Here is a 9287-nt window from a genome sequence, read left to right as displayed (position 1 = left end):
TCATTAAGAGTGACCCTAAAAATATAAAATTTGCTTAACATAAGTGAGCTGAGCCAAGGAGAAAGGCAGCTGATAGAATATGGAGGAGATGAATGACTGCAACCAAACAACAACAAAATAGAAGCCCTTTAAAGTTTTTAAGATTCTTTCTTGAGACCACTCAATTGGTTAACTCCAAGTCTTGGGCTCTACCACATAATAGAAGCAGGTGAGATCCAAAATAGCATCTCTGTCTCTGATCCTCTTATTTACCTCCCTGTTCTCTTCTCTCTAGTATTTTGTCTCTCTGATTTCCAAAAATCCCAAAACAAAAGTTTTTATTTCCCATTATGACCAAAATCAAATATCACAAAAGACCATATCTTCAGTCTTGTTGACATCTCCTTAGTCACCCATTCCACACCCTTCCCTGAGGCCACAATGAAGTTCTTCCTCTAGGGACTGGAGAGAGGGAGTCCCACAAAAGAAACATACCAGCCAGGAACCAGTACTGGCAGAGCAAAACCAGAGCCTTCACTACTCCCTCTCCAGGGTCTTCTTCTGCAGGGAGGATGCCTACCCTGGGGTCTCAGAGACTTCTCAAGGGTCCTGATACAGACAGGTTTGCATATGGTCAGATTTCATGCATTCCCTTTCAGAAGGAATCTAAGGAAGGAAGGTGCATCTGGCCTGCCCATCTCTTTTCTCATTTCAATTTCTCTCTGGTGTCCTCCTCTTTATCCAGCACCATCATGAATCTTACTAAAATAAATAGTTTATGGGAAAGAGATATCCCCTGGTGGGGAAAACAGAAGAATAATCCGAGAATGCATCCACCCCAGAGACTGAGATTTGAGATAAGCAATAGTGAAAGGGGAACAAGAGATCAACCTCTCTCTGCTCCTCTTTGCTCTGCTCTGCTTTGCTTTCTTTTCTATTCTCTGTCTCTCTTGCCACCCTCCCCATCAACCCTCCACTTAGAATTAGAAATCACAATCAATAGAGGCAATTGGATAGATAACAGGACTGGCTTTGTCATTTATGTCAGATAGCCTAATAATAATTTCTGGAATTTTAAGGAGTTCACTCTAAATTTTCACAATTTCATAAAAGAGTATTTGAAGAATTTTTATAATATCAAATATTTTAGAAATGTAAAAATCTATGAATGTTAGATGATAACTTTAAAATGTAAAAGGGGATGCATGGTTTTGCAAACTTATTTTATGGAGCACTTACATGAAAAAGTTCAAGGACCACTAATCAAGTTTAATTTTCTACTGTTTTCACCCTTCTGCATCCTGTCCTTGAGAAAAATCTCACCATTCCCCAAAGCACGTGGATTTTCAAATCCTCTGCCATGTAGTTGTGTATTCTGAAACCATGGGGGTATTTTTTTTTTTTTTTTTTGCCATCCTATCATGATTAGTTACTGAAAATGTTGTATTCAACAACAGCTTACATGCAAGGAGGATGCCTACCCTGGGGCAGGATCAATAACACATACATGGCTGCAGGAAGACCTTATCATATAGCCAACACTTATCATATAGTCAACTTAGCTATTTCCTTATCTTCCTATCCCCAGTACCTTAGCATTGTATGCATAATTAGTACCCAATGTGTGATTACTAATGATTAACTGTACATTATTGAGAATTATTTATACTTCTCAGCATCACCAAAAGCCATGTCTGAACCCACTGATTACATTCAAATAAAGTTATTACACATCAAATTTCCAAACAAGTCTCTTTTTCCTAAAGTTGTATGAAATGTTTGACCAAACAATGGTTAAACAAAATAACAATGGTTCAAATTAAAAATAATGCCCAAACCTCAAGATTTAAGAATTATGTGAGCAAGAAATGATCACGCTCTCAAAATAAATTTTAGCCAAAATATTTTTTAATTAAATTTTAAGAAAAGAATCTGTAGCATGTGGGTGTGGTGTTGCACTCCTTTAATTCCAGTGGCTTGGGAAGCTGAGGCAGGAGGATTGCAAGTTCAGAGCCAGCCTTAGAAACTTAGCGAGACACTGTCTCAAAAAATAAAGAGATGGAGATGTATGCAATGGGTAAGTGCCACTGAGTTCAATCCCTAGTAGTAAAAAAAAAAAAATTCTGTATCACAAGAGATCCTTCAGTAACTTGAAAGAAAATTTTTAATTAATTTTTTCAAGCACATAGTATGGAGATTGTATGCTTAGACAATACGAGGCACAGGAACAAGCCTTTTAAAATTGCTGTTAGAGGTTTGATTTCCTGGATTTTATTATGCTTTTCATGACCCTTCTTTTAGCGACTTGCCACTTTGATTACAGGAAAAAGAAAACAACTCCAGCTGTCTCAATCAAAATAAAGAATTTAGTGGAAAGACACAAGATGCTTCATAGAGCTCAAGGGTAAGGATGAATGAGTTGGGGGGGCCTCAGGAAGACATGAACAGTTCAGTTTTTCCTTTGCCTCTTTCCTCTGATTCCTTTTGCTGGTCTGCTTTGTGATTCTCTCTGCAGGTATATTTCCTCTACTTCAGTCCATGGAACAAAATGATATTCACTAAAGGATAATAATAGTCACTCGTTATCTTTCCAGACCTTTAGAATGATGGTCTCTTTCTCTTATTGTCCATGTTGCATATTCCAAAGGAAAACCTTCTGATTAACCAACTTTTGTAGAATTCCTATTTCTTAGAAAAAAGCACATATGGGTAAAATATGGGACAGGATCAATAACACCACATGGCTGCAGGAAGATCATTTCAAAGCCCTGTAGTGGTACAAATGGGCCAATAAGATCATTATGAAAGGTATCTGTAAGGTATCTACTATATTATCTGGCCCAAAGTGGACTGGAATTTTATTCATGACCCTTTAGGGGACTCATCCAATATGGCAATCTCATAGTAAGAGAAAAGATATGTGATCGTCAAATCTATACCCATAAATCAAGATTAAAGGATATAAATAGTGAACTATTTATTCTTCTTTTGAATGCAGCTGTATTATAACTGCTGCTTTCCTATTTTGGACTTTATCGTCTTTGCCTGGGGAAAAATGTGCAATAAATAACTGTTCTTTACCCTTGCATTGGGGCATAGGCTGCTAAAACATTATGCTAACTTAATAAATAATAAAAGTTAAAAATGAAGAAACCTGTTTAGCTATACTAAGAAATAAATATGTCTATATGAATAACAATTTGAAAGGTTTAGACCTGAAATTTTCCTAAACAATTTTACAGAATTTAAATTAGCTCAGGCTACTGTTACAAAATACCATAGACTGGATGGCTTAAATAATAGATGTTTATTTTTCACAGTTTTGATGGTTGAAAAATTCTAGATCTAGGTAAAGATTTAATTCTTGGGGAGGCCTCTCTTTCTGGCTTGTAGGTTCTTTTCTTGCTGTGTCCTCACAGGGCAGAGACAGTAAAAGCAGGTGTGTCTTCCTCTTCTTATTAATCTCATTATGAGGGCTTTATCTCATGGTCTTATGTAAACCTAGTTACCTTGTGGAAGCCCTGTCTCCTAATACCATCAGTGTATACATTTAGTGTATAATAGAGGAAAAAGATTGATTACAGGAAAAAGAAAACAACCAATGTGGTTCCTATTTCTCTTCTTTCTCCCTCCCTCCCTTCTTTTCTCTTTTTCTTCTTTCCTATGTAAGTATGTACCACATTGGAAGGATTCTTGGGTAGGCAATTATAAGCTGTGCATGTAATCTTGGGCAGGTCTCTTAATTCAATTGCAGGAGCATTTATTTATTTATTTTTTTCTTTTGTGCTGGTCTTCAGAGGGTACAAAGATGTATTCATTAATATCACCACTTTCTGGCTTATACTCAATTCTAATATGTTTGATTCTGATGAGTGCAATGATACAAATGTAAACAAAAAATCCTACAGGATAACATGACAGGAAAGAATGAAAGAAAACGATGGTTGTTTATATTTTTTATAAGAAAAGAAGGAGAGAGGATTAGAATTCCAAATCCTGGACCTGCTGCCTATATCCCAATGGAGAGTACAGATTATTCTTTGAGATTCTTAAATGAGTGGCACATGGTCCCTAAATAAAATATCCATGTCCATAATATCAAATTCTGTCTGCAAGAATTGGTATGATAATGTGAATCTTTGAAGGCAGAAGTTTAGCTGCTATTCAAGTTTGAGATCCCTGGATAGGCCTAACCTGGGCCCAGCAATGAATATTTATTCTTAGCAAAAAATCAAAACCTTGCTTTCTCTGTGCCTCAAGGCATTCAGCTGCTTTTTAAGAGAGAGTATCACTAGTGAGCTTGGCCTGGTCCCAGAAATGAATACTTAGCTTTAACAAACTGGAATTCCACTAGCACAATGGTCAAGGTGGTCTCGTAATGCATACAAAACCTGTGCTCTCTTCGCACATCCACACATGCATTCACCCACAAGAAATACAGCTGTTCTCACAGTTTGAGATCCACAAACTTAACTCCCAGATCCCATTCCCCTCTGTGTATATTGGCCACACTCTGCCAACCCTGCTGAATGTTAACTTAGAGCCAGAAAAAAGAAATTGAGAGCATGGCTTTCAAATCTTACGCTTCAAAGGAGTGTTGGACCACCAATGTGGTTCCTATTTCTCTTCTTTCTCCCTCCCTCCACTCTTTTTTCTTTTTCTTCTTTCCTATGTTAAACAGAAGCCCTAAGCAACCTACTCTCTGATAATTTTCCCTTAATCCCCACCCTTGTTTTCTTGTTCTGTAGTGATAGGAAAAAAGAGCCACAGAGAGGCCTCAAAGAAAATATTTTTCCCATGCTCATAAAACAATCTACTACTCATAAAACATTTTTTTCTTGTCCAAAGAGTTGATGAAGGTAGAACTTATATTCAGAGGAGGAATGAGAGGCACCCAGGACAAGCCTTGATGGGATGCAGCAATTGAGATGGATGCACTGAGGGTTATAAAAAGGGGATGGTATCTGTACTCAGCAATTTGAAGGATGAAGAAACCTGGAGATGAGTAAAGGGGATTCCAAAAACATAAAAGAAAACATGAAAGGCTGTGGCTTCAAAAATGGTGCACATAGTTGCAGAGTATAAGAATGGAATCAAGTAGATCACACTTAGAAAAGTATATTGTAGAGAGATTGTTAAGGATTTGAAATGGCCACTAGAGAGATTTCAGTTTATTGTTTAAATAAAGAAACAAAAGGCCAAGCATTATCTTCTGTCTGCCCTAACAAATCCATCCTTCAAAACAGAATGGATAGGGGCAAGGGTTATATATCAGGAGGCTGGCCTTTATGAATTCCACTAAAAAGCCTTCTTGTTATCTGACTTTGTTGTATTTGGCCTAAGCAGAGCATGCTGGGAAAGGAAAGAGAGGAAGAGCTAGGTATTCCTCACTGCCTCCCTGCAAATGGCTGCTTAAAATGAGAAGTCTGTCAGTAGATTCTTCTCTGTCTTATCCTAGTTCCATTTCTTCTTTTTTCTTTCTTCTTCTAGCTTAAAGTGGTGACAAGTCTGATGTTAGCTGCTCCATGTACTTCACCATTCTTTATGATTTCTCTCTATTCTGGTCATATCCTTGTAAAGTGACAGTTTATCAAACACTCCTCAAATTTTCCAATTTGAGTGTAGGCAATTTCCCACTTGGACACTGTGTAATATGATCCGGGAAAGTGTCTTAAGTAAAAGAATGACAAAATATATCTTGTTTTTTTTAAAAAAGAAAGCAGAATATTAAAAATAGATTAGAAAATATGAAGAGAGAGATTGTCAATCTAAGGACACCAGCCTGTTCCTGAGATTCAGATGAGAGATGACTAAACCTGGGAAAGTGGGGACAGCCAATTAAGGAGGTCAGGAAAAAAGCAAGTATTTGTGATGATTCCAGGGTTTTACACTTGCATGGTTGATAATGTTGAGACCCCAAAACTCAGGAAGAAAATAGTTCTGGGTAATAGAGAAATAAATTTTAATATCCTACATTTTCTTATGTATCAAATGATGAAATTGGACTAAACCAGTTTTCCCCAAGACTTCTTTCATATTTAGGTTATTCCTAATAACTGAATTTTTTAAAATAATTATTTTTCTAACAGATTTAATTTTATCATTTCATAAGCAAAAAATTATTCTTGAAATCATAGATTTTATAGGCCACTTATAAATGTTTTTCTGTCATACCTTTATTATGAAATGCAACGATATAATTAAAATGTTTGTGTTGCTATGTTAACCTTTTATATAACCAGTGTTATGCTTGTTACGTATGAGAAATGATAAATCAATCTATTTTAAAGTTTTTCCCTCCAGTTTTGAAAATGACTCTTTGCAATAAAATATTGTGCTCAGTTCTTTGGGGGCCTAAATATTCCCTGCTTATAATGTTATGCATTAAACCTTTCAACTATTAGAATACCTTTAATTTCACTGAGTAGTATCCTACTATTATCTCTATACCACAATTCTGCAAGTTAATGCTTAATTTTTTTAAAGGTGTCTAACTTAAAATATAAGATTAGATGAGCCACTTGACAAATCTATCTGCATGATGGTCTTTCCCACACGACTGACCGATGATTAATAATGTCTGGGACTTGGTTGTAATTCTACTTGCTGATAAATCTTTGGACAAATCAGAGAAAGCACTGTTTGTTTTGTCTTGCACCCTGCTTAACATATGGTGAGTGTTTCGTAAATAACACACAGGGCAAATGAAAAATCAGTGGGTAGGATCTGAAGACTTGAAAAATAATACATCAAGGTCTTGGATTCAGGCTCTATGGGCTGAACAGGTCCAAGGTGTAGAATTTGTGATACCAACTGCCACCATTCCAGATGAATCGTGAACACACAGGATTTATTGATCAAAAGGGGACAGAACAAATTTCCAGAAATGCTAGGTTTACCTTTTTTCTTCACCAGAAAAACAAAACATAAAAAGGGAATACTTCCACAAAGACCATGTTCAAAACAGGTAACCTCTGCCATCCTTTCCAAGTCACCCTGGGAAGAATTAACCACTCCTACCTCTGAGCTTCCTGAGCACTTTGTTCTCAAGCTTGTTTTCCATCCAGCTCATTGACTTTTGGTTTAGTTTCTCCCATAACAGATTGTGAGCATCTTGATGGCAAATCCTTGTCCTATTCATATTTATATCCCTAAGCGCCACAAATGGCAGAGAGGAATTCATCTCAGTAAATATTTGTTAAAATTTGATTTCTCAGCCTGTCTACACTTGGGTATTGGAACCCAAATAAACATTTTATATTCCAAAGGCAATACTCTACTTTCCCTTAATGCTCCAGAATTTATTCATACAAGAATCTGGCAGATAATTTAAAAAGTTGGGATGTCCTTGTTGAATATAGTGAAGAATTTTCTTCAAAGTTGAGTGATCTTCCTATTATGTGGGTGATCAAAGGAAATCTAAAGAAATGACAGATGATACCTACCTGTATGCCCCTTGGCAGCATTGTTACTGGGCTCTATGATGGGCTAAATTTTAGTCCATGATTGGGATTGTAAATCCTAGACTTTTAATGAGGGATAGGAAGGGAATACAAAAAACCTCTAAGTGTATGTATTCATAATCTATGGAAAGAACAGAGCACAAAAAATATCTGGACATTTTAGACAGGAAATTTAATTTATTAAATGAATGTGTTAAGTCTGTTCCATGTAGTCCTCACTGTTTAATTTGGATGGTCATGTATGTGAGGTTTTTTTTTTTCTTTTTTTTTTTCTGGAGTCTCTTTAAAGCAGCCTCATATCTGACAACTTACTTGCAAATTCTACTTAAAGAAATGTTACTATTCTTGTTTTATTTTTCTAGAAAAGCCACTTACAAATGACTTTATGATAACTCTTTTTAAGAAAGTAAAGTCATATTTACAAAAAAAGAAAAAAAAATTCACATGGACTCAAAATAACTTCTCATTTTATGTCTCAGGAACACAAGCATGATTTAATGTAAACTTTATTGATGTGTGGAAATGTATTTGTGTGTTGCTGTTGCTAAGTATCTTATTCTGAATCCATTGTCATTAGACATAAACTCCAAAGAGTCTAAGGAATAGTGTCTATGTTAAAAAAATGTAAAGATGACTTTCTAACAGCCCCATATTCTAATTATTTGGCTTAAAGATAATCATTTCATTGTTGTTACTTTGCCAGTATAGTAACTCTGGCAGAGATGAGACAGGAGTAAAGGCATTTTTTAACACCTTCCTTCTGTTGCTATAAATCTTACATAGCAAGAACACAACATTCCAGCCCCTGACATATTTCTAGGTTGCATTTGTTTCTTCATGTTCAAGCAATCAGAGTAGACAAATGTGTTGTAGGAGAATCAAGTGCTCCTCTGAAGAGTTAACCTGTTTAAATAAAGTCCAGGAAGGCAGTAAAGGTAAGTGAGGTGTTTTATTAGGCAATAAATCATTATAGTTTCATCATAGCATATAGCAAATATACTTAGCACCTTTAACTAGAGATTCAGAATTCTAAATGTTATGATTTATTAATGCTGCTAGAGACTAGAGATTGAAGGAGATTGGTTTCTTAATTTTTCTTTAATATCTGCTTTGTTATTCTCCAGAAAGACTTTTTTGGTTTTCAAATCTTCAGTCACACCATTTTTCCTTAAAAGAATCCTCAGGGGCTTGCCTACAATTTCAGATTCTGTTTACTGTGTTGGAATTCCAAGCTCACTAATGAATCAAAGGAGAGAATGACAATGGCCCTTCAAAACCAGCTTGCTTTCATCTTTGAAAAAAAAAAAAAGAAGAAGAAAAAACATATAGATTAGAAACTAGCAATAAATTTGTGCATTTGTTAGAAAATGTTTATTAAGCATCTAAAGTCACCATGCTTGCTGCTAATATAAAAATAGAAGTTTGCATCTAGTGAGGGAGGTATATATGAAAGCAAGTCACCCCGTGCTGCAGTAAGCATATGCCAACTGCAGAGAGTCTTTTCACAGAAAGCACAGGGAAAAAAAAAAGAGGGCTACTATATTTTTGAGGTAAAGATAATCAGATAGGATGGTTGAGGAGGGACTTAGTGGGGAGATGCTGTATCACCCAGGTAGATTGCAATCTACCGCACAACTAAGGAAGAACATATCAGGAAAATGGAATGCATGTAATGGCACAGACTATGATAGAGAATAGTGTGGTTAGTACGAAATAAAACATAAGACAGATATAAAAAAAATGTTAAACTATCAACTGAAAATTCAACAGGGAAAGCTTTGCTTTGGTTGTTAAGCAATTCTTAGGATGGATCCCAGGGCCTCATATATGCTAGGCAAGTGTTCT

The sequence above is a fragment of the Marmota marmota genome, unplaced genomic scaffold, assembly GCF_001458135.2.
Source record: "Marmota marmota marmota unplaced genomic scaffold, marMar, whole genome shotgun sequence".
NCBI classification, from domain to species: Eukaryota; Metazoa; Chordata; class Mammalia; order Rodentia; family Sciuridae; genus Marmota; species Marmota marmota.
Note: the sequence above shows the minus strand (reverse complement) of the source record.